The sequence below is a fragment of the Papio anubis genome, chromosome 15 (genome assembly GCF_008728515.1).
Source record: "Papio anubis isolate 15944 chromosome 15, Panubis1.0, whole genome shotgun sequence".
Classification (NCBI taxonomy): domain Eukaryota; kingdom Metazoa; phylum Chordata; class Mammalia; order Primates; family Cercopithecidae; genus Papio; species Papio anubis.
In genome coordinates, this window is record NC_044990.1 from 89,704,283 (window position 1) to 89,724,117 (window position 19,835).

At 44.9% G+C, this 19,835-nt stretch overlaps 1 long non-coding RNA gene across 2 annotated transcripts in view; it reads left to right on the top strand.

The window, feature by feature from the left end:
• The window catches only part of LOC116270514, a 164,119-nt gene that overhangs the window by 50,612 nt on the left and 93,672 nt on the right, over positions 1-19,835 (top strand). The window contains exon 2 of one of the 2 annotated variants that reach the window (XR_004178574.1): positions 1,287-1,407. This is a non-coding gene — a long non-coding RNA (uncharacterized LOC116270514). Of the gene's footprint in view, positions 1-1,286; positions 2,387-19,835 lie in introns of those variants that run through there. The other variant, XR_004178575.1, reaches the window with a different exon arrangement.

Genomic DNA, 19,835 nt, shown 5'->3' on the forward strand with positions numbered 1-19,835 from the left:
TCCAGATCAACTGAACGAAGGCTCTTGGCACAGTACCGTGGGCGATTCTTGACTCAGAGAAGTTTGGGAAAGCTGCAGGCAGCGTCCAGCAGGTGCTCCCGAGGGAAACGGGAGTTTCCGTCTGCCCCTCTGGGTCTCCGGGGTCCTGTGTTGGTTTCACTGCCGCTTCGCAAATGTTTCACCTTCAATTATTTGCCTGCTCCTCTGTGCCCAAAGCTTCTCATCCTAACTCAACTGCAATGCATGGCATGTCAGGGCAGGGCATCCACTGCTCCCCTACCATGGGCCACTTTGCTGGGCACCATTGCATGCACCACTGCAACGAGCGGGAACTCTGAGTATACTCATCTATTCTCACACTGCTCTAAAAGAATACCTGAAACTGGGTGGTTTATAAAGAAAAGAGGTTTAATTGACTCACAGTTCTTCAGTCTGTACAGGAGGCATGACTAGGGAGGTATCAGGAAAATTTAATCATGGTAGAAGGTGAAGAGGGAGCAGGTACGTCTTCACATAGCTGGAGCAGGAGGAAGAGAGAGAAGGGGGAGGTGCCACAGGCTTTTAAACAACCAAATGTCATGAGAACTCACTCAGCATCATGAGAACTGCAAGGGGAAACTCTGCCCCCATGATCCCATCACCTCCCACCAGGCCCCTCCTTCAACGTTGGGGATTACAATTAGACATGAGATTTGGGTGGGGACACAGATCCAGACCGTATCACTGAGTGACTGAGACATTTCATGGAGATAGAGGTAACCCATCAGCTCAGCTAGAGCCCGAGGGACCACCCCCACCACACCCTGGAATTGAGAGGGAAAGGGCTTCTAGTTCAACCCTCTATGTTCAGATTCACAGTCTAAGTCATGTCTCAATATGCTGCGTCCTAACCCAAAATGCAATTGGACAGTCTTCCTCATAGTTTTTTTTTTTAATATGTTAAATATGATCATTCTAATTGGAAAAAAAATGCATGTGGATTATAGGAAAGTGCATCTTTTAAGGAAAAACAAAAATCATAATGTATGTAAAATCTTGTATTCTGCATTTTTCACTTAGCATTACATTGTGAGAATTTTTCCATATCATTAAGCACTTCTCTAAAATGATTTTGAATATTATCCAATGGTCCTTGAAAAATATGCATGGTTATTAATTTTTAGTTGATTTATTTTAAACTATTCTCTTGATGAATGTTGAATGTTTTCTGCCAGGTTAATTTTTTTAAATTACAATTTTTTATCCTTAGTAAAATCCTTCATATCTATTTCTGATTATTTCCACAGAGGGAAGAGTGATAAAGCAGAATTGTGGATCCAAAGGAGGTAATCATTTCTGAGGCATCTGAGACACGTTGGAAATCTGCACTCTGGAAATTTTACACAAATGGACACACTCATGGACAAGGTATGTGTGATTCTTGATGCTTATTTCCACTTGACAATTGGAGTATTGTGAATTTCTGAAGTCTTTCTGGTTTTGGCCATTAAAACAATGGTAGCTGGTATCAGGTTGTGTTTGTTTGACTGTGAGTGAGGTTGCACTGCTTTCTTGTGGGAACTGGCTGTGTATTGGTCTGCCTTTCTGAACTATTTGCATCCATAGACGATTCTTCCTTAGAGATCTTTTTTCTTATTGATTTATAAGTGCTCTTTACATATTGAGATACTTAATAGCCTTTGAGTACTGTATATATTTTAAATCTTTTCCCCAATTTGTCATTTGCCTCCATTTTTTAATATTAAAAAGTATAAAAATTTTAGGTTGTCAAGTCCATCAAATTTTTCCTTAGTGTTTTGATGTCATGTTTACAAAATCTGTCTCCACACCGGATCTCTACACATATGACATTTTCTTTCTATAGTTGTTTAAGATTTTCTTCTTCATCTGGAGTATATTTATGCATGGTTTGAGTACAAGTGCCCAAATGTATAATTAAATAATTATTTCAGCAGAATGTATTGAATAATTCAGTCTTTCTCCACTGATTTAAAATACATTCTTACATTAAAGAATAATGCATAGTTCAGTTCTGTTTCTGCTTCTCTGTCTCTGCCATCGAACTCCTATCTCATCACCTGTCAGTGCCGCAAGTCTGAGTTGGTACGGCCTGATACAGCTTGTTTTCAAACGAAGCCAAAGGACATCCCTTCATTATTTTTCTTACTCATTTGTACTTCCATATCCAGTTTAATATAACTTAGTTAAGTTTGCAAAATTATGTTGACTTCTTATTGGAATTTCATTCAATTTATTAAATAATTTTGGGTGAATTGACATCTTTGCAATATACATAGTGACTTTACTATCTAGGATTATGATATGCTTGTTTACTTTATATCTGTTTCCTTTGTAAATATTTGCTTGATAAAGATATTTTTTATAACATTTATTTCAGTATATCTTCATGTGATATGGTTACTGTGAACAACTTTTTCATTGATGATATATAAGAATTATATCAATTTTTGTATATGTATTCTGCTAATTGCCATCTAAATTGACACAATAGTTAACCTTACTTTGCAAGTTACTGATTTATTAAGAGAGAGGTAGAGGAGAAAATCTTACTGTTAAAAATAATGATAATTTCGCCTTACAAAGTTTTAGCTTTTACTTATCTCCTTGAAATGCTTGGGATCAAGTCATCATAATTAATGCAAAAGGAAAAGTAATTTTAAAGGACGTATCATGGACTCCACCATGCACAGGACATCCTTTAAAGCCTGCTGCTTCCTTGGGGTGAATTTTTGTTATCTGTATTTCCCGTTCACTCAGATGCTTGTTCTGATATTCTTGTGTGGAAGGTGACCTAACCTTGAAGGGGGAATGAGAGAGAGGGATAAAGGAGGGAGAGAGGGAGAGATGAGCTGGATACATTTGTTTAATGTTACTGTTTTTTTTAAGGGAAAAGGGGAGTGAAAGAGATGGGTCCTTATTGTCCTGTTCGTGGAGAACTCTGTGCAGTAAGTCCCTCTCTGCAAGGCTGAAGATGTCGCCTGCTGTGCAAGGGTTCCCACAGCCTTCAACCTTGAGAATAAGGATGGTCCAGGCTGGGGTGCTACAGCGTCCCAGCACCAGTGCCTTTGCACAGCACCTGGCTGCTGCAAGTCCAGTCCCATTTAGACTGCGGAGTGAGATGTGCAGTAAGTCAGATGGGTCCTTATTGTCTTGTTCGTGGAGAACTCTGCAGTAAGTCAGATGGATCCTTATTGTCCTGTTCATGGAGAACTCTGCAGTAAGTCAGATGGGTCCTTATTGTCCTGTTCATGGAGAACGCTGCAGTAAGTCAGATCTGCAGCGCGCACGGCACAGCCTTTCCGAAAGCAAAGGTGAAGACTGTTGAGTTTTCTTTAGTCTCCAAGGCATCGACATGCTCAGAGCATGTGTTTATCTTTTGGTTTTGAGCTGAAAGTTGTCCGTGTTAATTGAAAACCTCCTAGCAATGTTAAAGCAGAGTTTTAAGGCAGGTGGATTTGAGCACTGACCTTGAGCCTGGGCACTAAAGTCCATTGTTTTTCCTAAATTGGCAACTCTGTGTGAAGCACCATGCCCGGTGCCTGGCACATTGCAGGTGGCCCAAAGCGCCTGGCTGTGGGGTGGCCTCTCTCCAGGCCTTGCTGCCTTCCAGGCACATGGTGGGACTGCAATGCCTGGGCCACTTTAGGCAAGGTGGGCCAGGTGGCAGATGTTGCTGCCACATGGAAGACTTGCTTTGTGGCCCAAGGCCCTCCAGGACTCTGCTCTCCTCTGGGAGAAGCTGGCCATGCTTGGAACGCCGCGGCTTCACCGGCCTGGGGTAAGCGGCCCCCCACCCCACCCCACCCCAATGAGTTCCTGTGGACACATGCTGTGGGTAAAGCCAAGGCTTCCTGTGGTGCTTTCTGGGATGCTGACCATCCGTCATGGTGGCAGCCAGCTGCCTATCTGACTGATGCATGAGGTTGTGTCGGAGATTTTAGCCAAATTCACGAAATCCGCAATCCAGGGAAACCCCGATTCACCTTCTGGAAGGAAGAGCTCCCATGACTTTGTCAACGAGGTAGACAGAAGGGTCCCCCAAAGATGTCTTTGCCCTGATTCCTGGAACCTGTGAAAATGTCGTGATACCTGGCAAATGTGGCTTTGCAGATGGGGTTAAGGTTAGGAGTACAAGATAGGGACATTCCCCTGGATGCTGCCATGGACCCAGTAGAAGCACAGGAGCCCTGACAATCACCTGGAGAGCAGAGGCAGAATGGGAGTGCAGAGACAGGAGGGTCGGGACTGGACCCATTATTCCTGGCTAGGAGGCTGCAGGAGGCCATGGGCCGGGGTTGTGGGCAGCTGCAGGTGCTGAGCATGGCCCCTGAGGGCGGCCAGCAAGGAAATGGGGTGTCAGACCCACTGGGGTGGCTGGCAGAGTGTAGCCAGCCACCCCAGTGAGCCTGGAAGCGAATTCCCCCCTTGAGGTTCTTAGTCACGGCCTGCCTGCCGGGCCTCTATCTCCACCTGGGGAGACCCAGAGCAGGGAGACCATCTGAGCCATAAGACTTTCCACCTCTAGAAGCGTGTGGTGAGCAATCTGCCTTGCTCTAAGGCACCGTTTGTGGGAATCTGCAACAGCACCCACAGAAAGCAAAAGCCGACTCCCATCAGCACGCTGATCTCCGTGACGCATGTCATTGTCCTTTAAAGTCCAGTACTTTAAAGCCGAGAGGCAGGGAGGCCACCACTAGGTTTTCTTCCTCCAGGAGACAATTTTCACAGCTGTGCGGCAGATGGAGGGGGCGTTGCAGACGGAAAGACTGGCTAGGAGGGGACTGTGGAGCCCAGGGTAGGGCCAGGGCTCGGGGTCCAGTGATGGCAGCAGAGAAGGAGCAGGATGAGCAAAACCGCCACCTGTCCTGGCAGGAGAGGTGGCAGCGGGTGGCAGCCAGCGGGATGCAGGGAATCATCACTCCTTCCCCCCAAGCATTCACTTTCATGCTAAACACTCTCGTCCAGACACATCAACCCAGGAGGTCATTTTCTTGGGTCCACCTTGCCTGGGTCACTGAGGTTAGAAGGACCTAGAGCCCAGATGAGGGTCAGGCACCCATTTAGGCTGTGTCTTTAGGGAAACCACCAGAGGGCTGGACTTTAGAGAAAATATTGCAATCAACAAAAGGAGAAGAATGTGTTCTGGCCATGGGCAGACTGTGCAAGTGAGGCGTGGCAAGAGAAGCTCCACAGACTTCTGTTGAGAACATTTTTCTCTCCCATGAGGGGTCCCTGATCCACCCAATGGCAAATGCTCCCTCCACTCTGTGCTCTGGTGTCGCTGGACTGCTCCGATGTACCCACCCTGTTTAGGTGAAATCATAGTTGAGCCTGCAGTCCTTAAGTCCTTTCCTACAGGATGGTGGGCATGGGCGGTGCTGACGGAGTTGCCTCGCTCTCGGTGCCAAGCCTCACAGTGGGGTATGCGCTCACTGCTGGCAGATCGGTGGCCCCCACTGCCCTCCTGCGGCAGCTTCTGTGGACCCCTCTACCTGGAATGCTGTTCCCTCCCTAGGGCAAGCCCAGCACAACGCTGAGCTCTGATTCTGCACCACTCCTCCCAGGAAACCTTCCCTGGCATCCCAGCCACATGAGGAGTCCAGCCAGGCATGCAGCTGGACACAGCCACCCAACTGGCCTAGGCAAGGCCAGCCAAGGGGCCACCCAGTCAGCCCACATCTTTGTAAAAATTAACAAATCCTTCTCAGCTGCTCTGTTTTGGGGACGGGTTGTTATGGAGCAAATCCTAACCTACACCATGGTCTCGACTCTGGAGAGAGAACGACGCGGATGAGCTGATGACTGGGGCAGTCTGAGCTGCTGGAATCGTGGCAAGATGACGTCATTGACTTTCTGGCGGGTTTTCTCCCACCAGTTGGTGCCCGAGGCTCCATCAGAAGCACAAATGAATCAGAAACATTTGGCTTGGCAGCCAGGTGTCTCAGGGTGCATGCGGGGCTGCAGGTGAGACATTAGCAGGGTGGTAATGACGATGGTGCTGACCTTGCTGGTGGAGCACCAGGTGTGCTCGGTGACTCCCTCCTGAGCATCTCACTCTGCAGTCGAAATGGGACTGGACCACAAAGCTTTGCAGCAGCCAGGTGCTGTGCAGGGGCGCTGGCGCTGGGACGCTGTAGCAGCCCAGCCTGGACCATCCTTCTTCTCAAGATTGAAGGCTGTGGGAACCCTGGCACAGCAGGCGACATCTTCAGCCTTGAAGAGCGGGAAGGGGAAGGTGTGTGCTGTATCCAGCTCTTTCTACCCCTCCTAGAGAAGGCGCTGCCTGAGCTGGGTTCAGGCAGGTCCTGGGAGAGCAGTGGGTTCTCTACTCTCAGAAGCAATTCACACTTTTAAAGCCAATTAATAACTGATTAGATGAACAGTGCCTGCAAAGGCCGTGAAGGTCCATTTCCATTCCACAAACCTTACGTCAGAAATAGTGTTCAGCTTGGCAGCCCAGAGGATGAATGAGGCCCCTGGGGAGTTCAAGCCCTAATGGGGAGCGTTAATTTGTTATGCTCGGTTAGTCTCTTTGCATTAGAAAGGTAGATAAGTACGTGCATGTTTAAAGCTACCTAAGCATATTACATTGGAGAAGGAAGGCCTCGCTAGGTTGGCCTTTTCCAGAAGAGTTTTAAATTTTGACCCAAGGCTGCACCCAGCTCTGGAACCTAAAGTTCAAGTCTGTGCTAAGCTTGTTCAGTGTGATGAGTTATCTAAGCAGGTCACAGGCCACATGATATTACAATGATCTGAGGGCAGGGCAAGTCCGAACTCAGAACGGCAGCAGTTGAGGCCGGTGTGGGGTATGACTGGGTTGCTGATTTATCTTCTTAGCATAGGAACAAAGATGTTTTGTGTTTCCATGTGCTGCTGGATCTGAACCCCGTGCTCTGAAGAGCTGAGGTGCTCCAGGGTAAACCCTGCACTGGCCATCCGGGTCAGATCCATCCAGATCCCACCCTGTGGCTGCAGAACCAAAGGGCAGCCAATGCCTTGGCCCTTGTCCTCGCAGCCCCATGAGGAAGTTATTCATGTTGGAAAAGACCATTAAATTTGGAAAACTTGGTCAGGGTGGGGGCCTGAGCGCTTTCCCTCCAGCTGCATCATGAGGCACCTGGCCAGTCAGCACACTCAGGTGCAGGTCCTGCTTGCCTCTGCCCGGGCCACTGCCTAGTCACCTCTTCTAGCAGGCGAGTCAGTGTGGCAGGTGGCTGGTCTCCTCCTGGTGGCACTCCCATGGTGCCACAGGCGTCACTGCACTGGGACTCCCGCCCACCCTGTTCCTGCTTCCTCTGGTGGCTGTGGCTACATGTGTGTTTTCGTCTTTTTACAATTTCTGGTTGTGTCTGTTTCCTGGGGCTGCTGTCACAAACCACCACAGACTGGGCAGTGCTCTGTAGTCTCGGTAGTTCTGGAGGCCAGAAGTCCCAGACCAGGGGTTTGGCGGGCTGTGCTCCCGTGGGGACCTGCAGAAGAGGATCCTTCTTGCGCCTTCCAGTCTCCATGCTGCTGGCAGGCCTTGGAATTCCCTGCCTTGCAGAAGCATTGCCCCGGCGTCCGCCTCCATCTTCACGGGCATTCTTCATCTGTGGCTCTAACCTTTCTTTCTTTTTTTTTCTTTTTCTTTTTTTTTTTTTGTGAGACAGAGTCTTGCTCTGTCGCCCAGGCTGGAGTGCAATGGCGCATTTTCAGCTTACTGCAACCTCCGCCCCCAGGGTCCTAGTGATTCTCCTACCTCAGCCTCCTGAGTAGTTGGGATTACAGGTGCCAGCCACCACGCCTGGCTAATTTTTTTGTATTTTTAGTAGAGATGGGCTTTCACCATGTTGGCCAGGCTGGTCTCGAACCCCTGACCTCAGGTGATCCACCCGCCTTGGTCTCCCAAAGTGCTGGGATTACAGGCATGAGCCACTGCACTCAACCTCCTTCTCTTCTTATAAGGAGAGGCCACGCTGGATGCAAGGCCCCCACTCCAGTGTGACCTCACCTCAACTAATTATATCTGCAAATACCCCATTTCCAGATAATGTTGCTGTCTTAGGGCCTTTGTGCTACTGTCACAGAATGCCATGGACTGGGTAATTGATAAAGAACAGACACTTCTTTCACACAGTTCTGGAGGTTGGAAGTCCTAGATCCAGTTGTGGGCACCTGGTGTCTGGTGGGGGCCTTCTTGCTGCGTCCTCATGTGTCAATGAGGAATAGAGATGAGCTCCTGGTCAAGCCCTTTTATAAACACACCTGATCCCTCCAGGAGGAAAAAGTCCTCTGGGCCAAATTACCTCTAAAAAGGCCTACCTCTCAATCCCATCACATTGCCAACACCTGTATTGGAGGAGGCGGAGACACACTCAAACCAGAGCAGTCACATTCACAGGAACCAGGAAGGACATGGGGGTAGGAGGACATGACTCCACCCAGGGCACATGTTAATCCGTCTCTTCAAGCTGTGGCTTTAGGTCACCTGTGCACTTAGTCTTCCTTTGTGTGACTGGAGTGCAGGGGATGGGTGACTCTTTGGGGAGCAGAGTGGGGGATGAGTCCACACTGTTTGGCTCTGCCTCCTTCCAAATACTCCCCTCACCACCTGCACTGCTTTGCTCTGCCTTTCCACGGTGTCCCCGATTGTTTCAGCCCTGTACCTGCACATTCCTTCCAGCCTTCTGTTGCTACCCTGGCCTTATTGTCTGGATCAAATGAAGTCATTTCTGACTGATCAGCATTTTCTGTGAGATGAATTAGTCAATGAGTTAGAGCAGGGAGTATGCAGCGAGAAAGAAATTAACTCCCCAAATCTACATCTGATGTAGGTAATATCTATCCCCCAAATTTGCAGCAACAGTAGTTAAGGCAACTAATTCCTATAAACCCCCAAATAAGTTGTGGCTGTCATGACTTATTCCCAGCCCCATAACAGGTGTCTGGAGGTGTTCCATGTGGGATGGTTCTTCTCCAGGTGGTGACTCAGGGATCCAAACCTCCTCTGTCCTGTGATCTATCATCCTCTATAGATTGTTGCTAAGGGCACCAAGATGTTGCCTCTATTCCACTCAAATGGAAAGGGGGAAAGATCGCGGAGGAGGATATTTGGAAGGTGAAAGTCACCTACTTTTATGTTCCATTGTACCTGCTATGGAAGGACCTATACCAGGTACTGGAGAGGTGGTGTTGAACAAGGTAGATCTTACCCTGTCCTCATGGAGCCTATAGTCTTGCTGGATTCACGTCACAATTAGTTCAATTGCTCAAGTCAAAATTCCATGAATGCCAGTTTTTTCTCATTTTTTCTCAATCTAGTTCATAGCTGGAATTTCAAATGTCCAGCCAAAATCTTCATCACAATAGCATTAAGTTTAACATATTCTTTCTCTCAATGTCTCTTCAATCCATTTTCTTGTTGCCACCAGAATGACTACAGTAGCCTCCAAGCTAACCTTGCCTCTTTTATTGACTGTCTTCAACTCTGCCCCATTTCAACAGCAGAGCCACACTAGTAAACTGCAAAGCAGATCGTGCTCTGGTTTCCTATACAATGATTTTCCTGGTTCTTACCAGATAAGGTCCAAATGCCTTAAAATAGAATACAAGATCCTCTGGAGGCGGGCCTCTGTCAATGTCTACATCCTTGTCCCTCAATACCCCCTCTAACCTCTCTTCTTCCAGCCCTGTACACACCACCCACATTCCCACAAAACACTCTTGGATGCATCACCTTGCTCATTATCTCTGTGCCCTCAAATGGAATATGGTACCTCTGTCTTAACTTCTTGGTGAACTCCAATTAAGCCTTTAGTTTTATTTTAGTTTTTATTTTATTTTCATTATTTTATTTTATTTATTTATTTTTTATTTTTGAAGAAGGAGTCTCACTCTATCGCCTAGGCTAGAGTGCAGTGGCATAATCATGGCTCACTGCAACCTCTGCCTCCCAGGTTCAAGCAATTCTCCTGCCTCGGCCTCCCGAGTAGCTGGGACTACAGGTGCACACTGCCACGCTCGGCTAATTTTTTTGTATTTCAGTAGAGACAGGGTTTCACTGTGTTGCCCGTGCTGGTCTTGAACTCCTGAGCTCAGGCAATCCACCCACCCTGGCCTCCCAAAGTGCTAGGATTACAGGTGTGAGCCACCACACCCAGCCTAGTTTTTATTTTTATCAAATGGTAAGCATGCATATAGTTAAAGAGTTACATCATTCTCTAGCATTTGTACAAATCATAAAAATCCCTTGCCTACCCTACTCCCATTTATCCCTCCTCAGACACAAGCACTTTGAACTCTTCTTTCTGATTCTTTTGGTATTACCTCCACATTTCTAAATAAAAGTGTTTAGATTGCTATTCCTTGGAGTTTCTGTTTTAGGCATTTATTTGTTGAGTTCATACTGTGGAAAAGTGAATAAGCTTTCTTTCACCATCCACCACCATCCTCCCAGTGTTACAGTGCTACCTGATTTTAGAAATGTTTACATGTCTGTATCTATGTAATGTAATTAACAGTTAGTACATGCAATGTGCCATGATCACGTTTCCTTCCTGCACAGATTTCCTGGACTTGATCATTGTTTTTTTAATCCCTTTGTTTTCTATGTACTTATAACTAATTACAATCCAGACTCTTCTCTAATTATCTAATTATTCAATACTTTAATGTAGACCCAATATTTTATCATTTTCATCTTCTTGAAGAATCCCTCCTTGAGCCTCTAAGCTTTTCTCATCTCGAGTTGTTTCCAGTTTCTCCTTTGGCACATACGGCTTCCTGGGATCTCACACCACATTATGTGGTGATTCCCTTTGCCTTTCTCTTGTATTGTATCACTTGTTTCCTGGAATGTGTATTTCTCCCGTTTCTGATTCACTCCCTCTTTTTGTTGGAGCACATCCTTCAGCAGCTTTCTGATAAGATGTGCATAAGAGATAAATTTTTTGAGAACTTTTATATCTGAAGGTAATCTCCATCTGCTTTTAAATTTGAGATTTGGCAATAGATGTAGAAGTGCCAGCAGAAAACAGTTTTCATCCAGGGCTGTGAAGGCATTTCTCTACTGTCCTCCAGCTTCCTTGATTGCTGTTGAAAAGGATGATGTTGTTCTGATCCTCTGTATGTGATCTTACTTCTTTTGTCCTATGTTTAGGAACTCCACTGAGCAACACTCTGATGCAGATCTGTATTCATCCATTGTTCTGGGCAAGTAATGGGCTTCTTTAATTTGGAAAATCATGTCCTAGAAATTTTCTGGAATTCTTCTATTGATTATTTCCTCCTCTTTGTTTTCACTGTTACCTCTCTAGAGGTCATTTGGTCATTGGACTTCCCATACTAATGCTGTGATGTTATCATCTTCCCTTCCTATTTTCTATTTCTGTACTCCTATTTCTATTTCTTTGTTTATTTGCTCTACATTTTGAGAGGTTCATTTCACTTTATTTTCCACTCTCATTTTTGAGATTTTCATTTCTGCCATCATCTATTTAATTTCAGTCCAAATGGTCCTTTTTATAGCTTTCTGTTCTTGTTTCTTTGATGTAATATTGTCTCTTATCTTCCTAAAGAATTAATGGTTGTTTCCATAAAGTTTGCTTCTTCCTATGTGGTCTCTGATTTATTTATTTATTTATTATTATTATTATTTTTTGAGACAGAGTCTTGCTCTGTTGCCCAGGCTGGAGTGCAATGGCACGATCTCAGCTCACTACAACCTCCACCTCCCAGGTTCAAATGATTCTCTTGCCTCAGCCTCCTGAGTAGCTGGGATTACAGGTGCGTGCCACCACAGCCAGCTAATTTTTTGTTTTGTTTCATTTTGGTTTTTTTGTATTTTTGGTAGAGACAGGGTTTCACTATGTTGGTCATGCTGGTCTCGAACTCCTGACCTCAAGTGATCCACCCACCTCGGCCTCCCAAAGTGCTGGGATTACAGGCGTGAGTCACTGTGCCTGGCCCGGTTTCTGATTTATCTAAGCAAATGTGCTTCTGTTTATTAGTTTCGATCTCTGCAGTTCGTATTTGAGCTTTTGCTCCTGTGTCTGATGCCATTTGGTTCTTTGCTCATATTTAAGAAAGAAGCACTAAAAGGTCAACTGGATGCTCCAGGCCAGGTTTTGATGATTGTGAGATTTACTGTGGGGAAGTCAACTACTCCTTTAAGTTGAGGGACTTCAGTGTCAGTAATTTTAGGTCATTTTTCTTTATCAATTCGGATACTACAAACTTTCATCTGGATTGCATGGCCCCTGATAGCTTTGTTATGAGGACCAAGAAAGGGAAAGAGCTGAAGACATCAACGCTCACTGACTGTTTCCCATTTCCGTGGTGGTGCCCCCACTTGCAACTGCACTGCAGTCCCCTGCTTTACCCTGCAGAGGTCACATCTCTGGCCTCCTGCTGGGCGGTGAGGAGGGCATCCTCCCACCTGCATGCATTGGGAATGGAGATCTAGGAATCTGACCACTTCTAAAGAGATTTTTGATCCATCTGCCTGCTTTTATTTCAATTGATTTACAGCTCTCAAAGGTCCCTGGCACTGGCAGCACTGGCCTCTGGGAGCCTGTCCTGTGGTGTCAGCTACAATAACTCTCCCCACTGCTGGCCCAGCTGCAGCCTTCTCTGGTCTTCCAAACTCATTGTCAATCATCTATCTACTCTCCAGCTTCCAAAATTGTGTTACTGCTCTTTCATTCCCTTTTCTCTTTATCCTGGTGGGTTTGTACCTTTAAAAGAAGCCCTGTGCTATCTTGGTGGGGGTTCAGAGCCCCGTTCAATCTGCCAACCCTATAGGAACAAAGCACAGCCTCACCCCTCCTTAGATATCTCCCAGTCACCTGGCAAAATCAACCACTTCATCCTTTTATTGTCACCTCTGACTTTAATCACGCTGTCTAGGCTCTATCCCCAACTAGACAAAATGCTCCTTGAAGGCAGAGACTGAGTCGATTTATCTATCCCCAGCACCAGTACAGTGCCTGGCATTCAATCCATCACTCACTCATCAAACGTTACGTAATGCATGTTATGTATGTGAATATATTGGGAATTCAGAGAGAAATGAGACATGGCTCCTGATATTGAGAGGTTTGCTTCATCATTGCAAGGTTGTAGGTGAAAACATACATGAAACATATCATTCAAATGACATATGTGTATGTGAATATACATGTGTCTATTTATATACACATATACATGTTGAAACATGTAACAATCAATGCAATTTGTCTAACAACTGATACAGTCATTTGAATACTGACCCCACTTCCAGAAGCATAAGCAGCTAACGAGTGCGACCTTTGCTCCCCTGTCATAGTTACCATCCGGTTACACAATGTAACAATGTCATATGTGAAATACATATGTGTTTGCTCATTAATCCATTGTCTGTACCTTTTGAGAAGACAGAAACAAAGGTGAAGTAAATTTGTGTAGCCAACTTATGTCTTTGTTGATTAAATTCCATGCTGCACGTAGGAATCAGGTCTGATTCACCCTTTTCACTCTCCACACCAAGCACATAATTTTCTCCCCATGGACAGTACATGCCAAACATGGAATAAATATTGAATACATGGATATATGGATGGATGGATGGATGAATAGATGCTAGATGGGTGGGTAGGTGGGTGAGTGATGGATGATGGACAGATAGACTTTGAATTTGAACTAAAGATCTTGAAGTAAACAACATGATGTCCTAGGATACATTTGGTAAACCCTAAAATTATGTGCATAAATTATTCCTGTGAGCTTTATATTCTTTATACAGCACCTCTTCTTGAAAACATTCTGAGGCTCCTATGAGGTCTTCGTTCCAGTGGATTTTGATTCTGGTGGGTCTGACCTGCCAACATGGACAAAATGGGCTGGTGATCCCTGTCCAGCATCTGCCCTCTTCTGTTTTGTCTGGACCTCAAGGACATGCAGTGGGAAAACGGGCCAACACTCCACTCACCCTTCATCCCACAGTGCCGAAATTTCCTCAGAAGGAGAGGATGCAGAAAAATCAGTTTCATTTATTAATCATTTCTATGTTATTCTTTATCTTATGTCTGATATTTTCAGCTAACATTAACTCCAAATTCATGTTGTCTGAAAGAAAGGAAATCCATGGGAACGCTAGGCAATTTTGAGTGTTTAAACGATAGGCTGGATTAACCACACCGAGTCCCTGGCCGAAGGAGGAGAGTGGAGAGCTGTGCTGTCTTCTGCATCCTTGACCTCTAGACCAGTGGTTCTCTGTGGTTCTCAACTGGGGTGGGGCTGGTTCACCCCAGGAGAATTTGGCGATATGTGAATAAATGTTTGATTGTCACTGCTGGGACGTAGGGGTGTTTGGTGTCTGGTGTGCCAAAGGCAGGAATGTTCCGAAGCATTTTACATGCACGAGATTCTGCCCTCCCTCCACCCCAAATACACACACATAGAATTGTCTGGTCCAAAATATCACTAGAGCAGGTGCAGATAAACCCTGGTCCAGAGGCAGTAGAAACAGCCAAGGGCCTGAGAGGGTCGCGAGTCACAGAAAAGAAAGGAAAATTTTAGTGAGAAAGTGACACGTAGCACACCGAACTTTTAAGGATCTCCAACGAGTAATCCGCCCCCTCTCCTTGCGTAACCCCAGATGAGTGGAACAACGTGTCTGTGACTGCCGCTCCTTCATTTCTCTTAGGAACTGACTTATCTGCTAAATCCTGAAATCAAATAAGACTAAACAGAAATGCCCTCTTGCTGGAGCAAAATATCAAGTTCACAGAAGGCTATTTGAGGAAAGAAAAAATCAAGAGCCGCATTGCTGGTGGCCTCCTCGAAGAGGAGAAAGCCGAGCCATTCTGCTGCAGCCGTCGCACACTTTGTGTGTCTGGAGTTGTCTGATTAAACTTGCCTTTCTAGTTAGAGAAATCTGCCTTACTGTCCGTTGATAACTTCCTTTGAGAATTGTTACTGTAATTAACTCACAGTCCAAGGACTGGAGTAAAATGCTTGGATTTTAAACAGGGGAGAAAATGACCATATTTTACCAAAAATCTAAAGCAGTCAATAAAATGGTAAGTGGTGCAAGAAGGGCTTCCAAGGGACTCTCGGACAGGTGCAAGAAACCGGGTATGGCTTTAATGGGCTCTTTAATGATTCCCTATTTCCGTCTTCTGCCTTTTTTATTTTTTATTTTTTTCCTGAGTGGGGGAAAAACCCCTTAAAACAGAAAGGTTAATCTAACTATACATTTTAAGCTTTTAAAGGCTCCATTACAAGACTGATTATGCGAAAGAAACGTACCTGACGCACTGCAGCTTCTAGATGCCTGTAATGATTCCCTTAAAACACCGTGGTCAGGATTCTCTCACATTATTTCTATGTAAATTGGATGCCTCACAATTACTATAATATGTGTGAAATTTCACTTATTATTTCTTTTAACATAGAAACTTTTATCACTTAGCTCACTGGACAGAATATTTGAGCCATTTGCAATCATTAGAGCATTTTTGTTTGGTCAAACCCTTATGGGATTATACTTCGGAAAAGACAGAGTGAATTATATTCATTGCAAGAAAACAGCAATTTTAAATATATAAGGGGCACCAGGAAACTTTTCATTTTAGTGCAAATTCAATCTTATATCTTACTTCTTTTTACAGCGGGGTAAGCCTTTTATCTTTAAGCAATTTATAAAACCCAGCAGGTAATGGGAGTGAGTCATGCAGGGAGAGATGAGTCTGATAGATAAATACACACTTTGGAGACAGACGGGAGATGTGATATCCTTGGATTTAAGGTAATAGCTTTGTACTTTGGAAGTTTTTCCTTGTGATCTCGGTGGAGGTCACAGATTGTTTACTCACGTCTCCCGAGATCGGCGTGGAGCGTTTATCCAAACTCTCCACCCCCGGCCCCCCAGCGCCCTCCTTCCACAGTTGGGCAGAGGTCTGGCCTGACCTGCGAGCGAGCTAGAGTGATGTGCCCTCCCTCGGAAAATGAACGCTCAGCCCACCTCTGCTGGGCCAGCTGGCTGCTCACGGGCCCTCACTTTGAAGAACATAGAATTGTTTCACATAGATTTGAGGAAGAAAAACAAAATCAGGAAAGAGAAGAGGTATTCCTATCTATTAAGCTGATTTCTTTTTGCATTGAGGGGCCCTGTTTGTGAATCTAACACATGAGAAAAACACGACTCGGCATCTTTGGAAGAACATTTTCTGCCTTAGTCATTTGGGATGCTTTTCTTATGGCAGAAAAAACAAAACAAAACAACCAGCAACTAAATGGAACTCTGCACAGATACACCCTGCATGTTAAGACAAAGTATAGATATGCTTGTTTTTAATAAGTGATTGAGGAAATTAAATTTAGACCTTGATTAATGTCTAGCTATATAAACACTTCAAAATTATTGAGGCAAGTTTATTTTATTTTTCATGTTTTTTTGTGTTATTTTAAAATGAGATGATTTCTGAGGGACATAAGATATTTATTTCCCAAATTTTATTCTCCAAACTTTTAACTTCTAAAGACAAGTTGAAAACTTTCAATTCTTTTGAGAGCACTTCCATATGGAATAAGAATTATTATTTTTACTTGGATTTTGATTATCTTTTTTTAGCTGTATTCCTCAAAAAGAAGATATTTACATTCCCCCAGAAATCAAATACAAAAGTTAAAATTTCTCTATTTATGTAGTGTTACTTCACATTTTGTTAGTAATCTTTTTAGACATATATAGGCAATTGAAATATGCCACATAATATATGTAAACCCAGAGCTGCATATTTGTCTATATTTGCGTATGTGAGAGAGAGAGACAGAGAGAGGGGGGAGGAGAGAGAGAGATTCAGAAAAGAATAGTTAGTAATATTGTGCTTTTTTAAATCTGGAAGTTAACTTGCATAGACACGATTGGAATGATATTAATGCTATAATATGAATAGTCAAACATATAATGCGTCCAACTTTGTCCTAAAGGTAGATGTCTATTTGTAAATAAAAGATGGAGCCTGAAATTCAAGGTTATGCCATGCTCGAGGGAAGAACAGTAGAGGAAGGCAGACAGGCAGTCCAGGGGGGCCGCACCCTACCTCAGCACAGGGGAGGGAAGAGAGCGTTGGCAAAGCCCGCAGTTCCCCTAGCCGGATGGCAGCCACAAGCTGCAGGTACCATGCACACAGGCAATTTAGGTCATAGGACTGCAGGTCTTGTAGCCTCAGGAATGAAGGACACGCACACACACGCATACACAGATAGCATAATTCCTGCAGATGCCTGGGAGAAAGGCAGCTACCGAGTACCGGATAAAGTACACTCAGTACATAGTAGGCGAAATAAAATGTATAAACATTGCATATTCGTTCTTCCTTTGCTCTTCGGTAGAAATGAATGCATTGGAGACACAGACTGTCTGCAGACTTCCAAATAGGAGTAGACACCCTAAGAGAATTCAAGAAAGAAACCTGAGGGACGGACGCTGCCTACCCTCTTTGGGCTGAATTATTAGAGCAGACTATTTTATACATTTTAAACTGATAATGTATTCATAGCTAAAGCAGAGGAAAACCCGGTGCATTTTTTTATTCCTTTTTTTTTTTTTTTTTTTTTTTTTAGCCTGCATATTTTCAAAGACCTCCTATAGTTAACATTATAATATAGTTAGTTGCTACAAATAATCGGGGGTGATTATAGGAAAACTGTCAGTGTCTGCTCACGGTCTGAAAAGGCTGCAGCAAATAGCTTTTCTCTTTGCCATGGAGACTGGGGCCTGTTTTTACGGTTACTCTGGAAACCGGAGGCTTTCTGTTGTTCGTCCTTTTCAGTTACTTCAGCTATTAAACCCTCCGGTTGAGACAAAAGGAAGGAGGTATGCAGACACTTCCTCGGAGAGAAAATCTCCGGCCCTAAGAAGAGCAGAACTCAGGATGAGAGAGAAAAGCGCTGTCTGTGGGTCTGGTGTTTTTCTCGGGGAGGTGGCTGTCCTGCACTCCAGGGGAAGCTGCCTTTGAACCTCAGAATCTGGAACCAGGTTAGGGCGGCGCTGCCCCCTCCCTCCTCCTCGGTCCTTCCCTCCCCAAAAGATGAAACGTGCGCCCCGCTGTTGCTGACATGCCCAGAAGTGGAGCCTCACGCGGCGCCCAAGACCTCACCACTCCCAGCATCCAGAGTTCCTTCTGGCTGCACAGACACAAGCCCAGCACCTCTCAACACAAATGCAGGGCTTAGCTGACTCAAGAGCACAGGTTTCGGATCCCTGAAAACAATGCGATGTTTTCACAATGCACATTCGCACGTGGAGAGACTGTGTGCACTTTGTTTTGCTTTGTTTTAAGAAATTGGAGCCAAAAATCATTAATACCCCATTATATTAATGGATCCAATAATAACCTAAAAAGATGAAAGACATTGAGTTGTCAGATATTTTACAGAAAAGTGGAAAAAGTAATTTGGAATACGAAGTTATAAACAGAATCCTGGGTTATGGGCAAGCTAAATGGGTTCCTCTCTCTCTCTTTTTTTTTTTTTTTTTTTTGTTTCTTTTTCTTCCAAATAAGAACGCTTTTTCACCTTAGGTAATCGTTTATTGTTGCCATCGATTATGTGCGTCTTGCCTTTTGGTTAAAGTGTTCTCTCAAGGGAAAGGAATTCTCCCTGGAAGAAACAGCTCACGAACTAGTCTCCAAATAATACCTTTCCCAAAAGTGGTCCATCCTAGCCTTGCCGTGGTCACACTGAGTAATGCTAAACACCACACAGGCCCCGTGGCGATAAACTAAACTAGTCTCAGTCAGCAAAGGATTCAGTTATCTTCCATTTGAACAGTTAAATGCGTCACACAAAAATCCCCACAACTGTTTTCCTTCCATCTGCCCAGTACCAAGGGTCCGTCCTGTCAGCAGAGTTACAACTAAAACACTTGGTCTTAAAAGGAGCAAGCAAATTAATAACAGTTGATATTTGTTAACGAGAAGCAGCATTAAGGAAAAGATGGGGAGAAAGAACTCTTTTTCGTCTACTCGCTGCTGTGCAGAGGTTTTAGTTATTTCAGATTGAAATGCAGAGCAGTAAAATGGCCAGCAGGCCGCACCCCTCCCTCCCCGTCCGCCTTGGGCACAACGGAGAGTACCCGTGCCAGGCGGCTCCCACAGAACAGCTGGAGTTTGGCCGGGCAGGAGGGCACCTCATGCACCAGGAGCCGCTCTGCCCTCTCAGTTCTGGCACATGGAAAACTGCAATAACAGAAACTTTGCAGCAAAGTAAAAATCGCAAAGCCTGTCCCCCTGGGAGGCCGTCCCCGGCCCCGTCGGGGATGCTCTGGGGTGGCAGTGTCTTCCGAGTGGCCCTATCCTGGCAGGTTTCAGATTCTCAGAGGTGGAAAACGAAGGATTCAAGATGGCAGCAGCGCTGCACAAAAAGTCAGTGCAATTTCCAATAGTCCTGGTCCATCCTCAGACTAAATCCTGTTGATTTCTCTCCAAATGGAAATTCTAGAAGTGCATGAAAGGCTACTGACCCTCATTAAACGTATATTTAAAGAGATTTCTGATCCCAAATGGGTGCCATTAAGAATTTCTAACACTCGTAAAAGTAGCTTTGGTTCTGGAAGAAGTATAAGGAGACTAACAAAATGGTCCATTGGCCCCCACCCCAATTTATGTTGTTTGTCTTTTGGATAATGCCATTCATTCATTAATTCATTCAGTTATTCTCGCGATAGTGATTTAGTGCCTGCTATGTGTTGGACCCTTTTCCTGGTGCTGGAAAGAGCATCATGAGCAAACTCCGAACGTGTCTGGGGAGGGCTCTTTTCAGATGCTGCGCAGGGGCTGCACGGCCGTCTC